The sequence below is a fragment of the Scyliorhinus canicula genome, chromosome 4, assembly GCF_902713615.1.
Source record: "Scyliorhinus canicula chromosome 4, sScyCan1.1, whole genome shotgun sequence".
NCBI classification, from domain to species: Eukaryota; Metazoa; Chordata; class Chondrichthyes; order Carcharhiniformes; family Scyliorhinidae; genus Scyliorhinus; species Scyliorhinus canicula.
The window spans coordinates 125,945,361-125,948,997 of record NC_052149.1 but is presented as its reverse complement, the minus strand read 5'-3'; positions in this window follow the sequence as shown (position 1 = coordinate 125,948,997).

Genomic DNA, 3,637 nt, shown 5'->3' with positions numbered 1-3,637 from the left:
CAGAAGACAATCGAGAAGGTTCCACATGAGAGACTGTTAATAAAATTGGAAGCATATGGAATTTGAGGAAATCATTTTCCATGGATAAGGAATTAGTTAGGAGGTAGGAGACAGGGAGTGGGGATAATGTGTGTGTACTCCAATCAGCAAGATGTGAATAGTGATGTCCCCAGGGATCTGAGCTGGAGCCTCAGCTTTTCACTGTATTTCTCAATGACTTGGATAAAGGAATAGAGAGACATATATCCAAGTTACTGACCACACTAAGTTAGGCAGCTTGGAGGAGGTTACAGAGATAGGGAGGGTGGAGGACAGGGAGGGGTTTGAGAACAAGGATGAGAATTTAAAATCGAGGCATTGCTGGACCGGGAGTCAGTGTAGGTCAGTGAGCAGAGGGGGTGATGGGTGAACGGGATTTGGTGTGAGTTCAGATCCAGGCAGCAGAGTTTTGGATCAGCTGATGTTTACGGAGGGTGGTAGGTGTGAGGCCGGCCAGGACAGCATTGGAATAGTCACGTTTAGAGGGAACAAAGACATGGAGGAGATTCTCAGCAGCAGATGATGTGAGGCAGGACGGACTCGGGCGATGTTACCGAGGGAGAAATAGGCCGTCTTAGTGATGGAGCGGATAATGTGGTGGGAAGGTCATCTCAGGGTCAAATAGGACACCATGGCTGTGAACTGTGTGGTTCAGAGTCAGACAGGCCCAGGGAGAGGAATGGAATCAGTGTCTGGGGAACAGAGATTGTGATGGGGACTGAAGACAATGGCAGATGGAGATCAATGTGGGGCTGTGAAATCATCCACTTTGGACCAAAGAAAGAGAAATCAGAGTCATTTCTAAATGGTGGGAAGCTGGGAATTGTGGAGGAACAGAGAGATGAGGCCAATGTTGTAAAGAGTCTGGTTGAGCAGCAGACAGAGCTCAGGGAGAGGGATGGAGTTTGTATCGGGAGCTGATGACGATGGCTTTGATCTTCCCAATGTGTTTCCCAGTGAGCCTGGCTCCTCAGTCCTGACTGCTCTTAGCTGCTGTTCTTGTCACTGATTGGACAGTTATTGTTAGAGATTCAGACCACAGCAGAAACCCCCAGTGTAAAAAATAACAGCAAAACTGTCAGATCGGAATATTGAAACGTAACCAACAGAGGAAGTGAAAGAAGGGGCTCAGAGCAGCTGGATGTTTGTTACTGACACGGGAGAAAACTGTGAACCATGTCCACTACCTCGAATCTTCCAGCACAGAAGGAGGCCATTCTGCCCATCATGCTGTGACTTACCCAATTAGTCCCACTCCCCCTCTCTATCCCCATAACCCAGCCAATCTTTCCCTTTCAGGGATATCTCCAATTGCCTCTTGTAGGCCTGGGTCCACAGCACGAGACTGTCCCTAACCTGGCTCCAAATTGGCATCTCATTCATTCGTTGGAAGACAAAATGCCTGGGCTGGGAAATGGAGCTCAGGGCTCCGAACATTCCCTCTCCCCTCCTGAGGGACACTTCATGCTGGGATACAGTTCCATGGAGCCCCACAGCACAATGTGGGGGAGGCCGTGGTGTAGTGGTAATGTCACTGGACTAGTAATCCAGAGGCCCAGGCTAATGCTCTGGTCACAGGTTCAAATCCCACCATGGCAGCTGGTGGAATTTAAATTCAATGAATAAATCTGGAATTAAAAGCTCGTCTCAGTAATGGTGACCATGAAACATTGTCGATTGTCGCACGTACCCATCTGGTTCACTAATGTCCTTTAGAGAAGGGAATCTGCCGTCCTTACCTGGTCTGGCCTACATGTGACTCCAGACCCACAGCAATGTGGTTGACTCTGAAATAGCCACTCAGTTGTATCAAACTGCTGAAAATTCTAAAAGGAATGAAACCGAACAGACCTCCCGGCATCGACATAGACCCCGGAAACAACAACGGCAAACCCAGCCCTGTCGACCCTGCAAAGTCCTCCTTCCTGATATCTGGGGGCTTGTGTTAGAATTGGGAGAGCTGTCCCACAGACTAGTCAGCAACAGCCTGACATAGTCACACCCACAGAATCATACCTTACAGATAATGTCCCAGACACCACCATCACCATCCCTGGGTATGTCCTGTCTCACCGGCAGGACAGACCCAGCAGAGGTGGTGACACAGTGGTAATACTGTCGGGAATTGCCCTGAGATTCCTCAACATTGAATCCAGACTCCATGTAGCTTCATGGTACCAGGTCAAACATGGACAAGGAAACCTCCTGCTGGTTACCATCAACTGCAGTTTATGAATCAGAACTCCACCATGTTGAACACTAATTGGAAGTAGCACTGAGGAAATGGGGCAATTGTTTTCTGGGTGGGACGTTCAATGTCCATCACCAAGAGTGGCTCAGTAGTACCACCACAGACCGAGCTGGCCAGAGTCATAAAGGACATAGCTGCTTGACTGGGACTGCAGCAGGTGGTGAGGGAACCAACAAGAGGGACAAACATACTTGACCTCATCCTCACCAACCTGCCTGCTACGGATGCATCTGTCCATGACAGTATTGGTAGGAGTGACCACCACACGCAGGGATAAAGTCCCATCTTCACATTGAGGAACCCTGCATCATGTGTGGCACTACTGCCATGCAAAATGGGATAGACTTCAAAGGGATCAAGCAACTCAAGATTGGGCACCCGTGAGATGCTGTGGGCCATCAGCAGCAACAGAATTGTATTCAACCACAGTCTGTTACCTCAAGGCCCAACATATTCCTCACTCTACCATTATCACCAACCCAGGGGGTCAACCCTGGTTCAATGAAGAGTGCAGGAGGACACAAGGAGCAGCACCAGGCAGACCGAAAAATGGGGTGTCAACCTGGGGAAGCTACCAAACAGCACACGCAGCAAGTGACAGACAGAGCTAAGCGATCCCACAACCAATGGATCATATTTAAGCTCTACAGTCCTGCCACATCCAGTTGTTAATGGTGGTGGATAATTAAACATCCCGCTGGAGGAGGAGGTTCCAAAATATCTCCACCCTTAATGATGTGGGAACTCAGCACATCTGTGCAAAAAACAAGGATCAAACATTCGCAATAATGTTCAGCCAGAAGGGCCGAGTGGATGATCCGTCTCGGTCTCCTCCAGAGGTCTGCAGCATCACAGATATCAATCTTCACCCAATTCGATTCACTCCACGTGATATCAAGAAATGGCTGAAGGCCCTGGATACTGCACAGGCTGTGTGCCCTGTAAATATTCCAGCAATAGTACTGACGACTTGTGCTCAAGAACTTGCCGCACCCCTAGCCAAGCTGTTCCAGTACAGCAATGTGGAAACTTGCCCAGGCATATCCAGCCCACAAGAAATAGGACAATTACCTCCCCATCAGTCTACTCTCAATCATCAGTCAATTGATGGAAGGGGTCATCAACAGTGCTATCAAGTGGTACTTACTTCACAATAACCTGCTCACAGACGCCCAGTTTGGGTTGTGCCAGGGTCATTCAGCTCCTGACCTCGTTACACTGGGCAAGTGCACGGTCAATTCCAGCCCCACATGCCCAGAGTCACAACACAAGTGAATTAACCAATAATTCTCATAAAGATACCCAAAACATTTGGCCTTTGGCTATCTGATAATTACAGTCACCAGG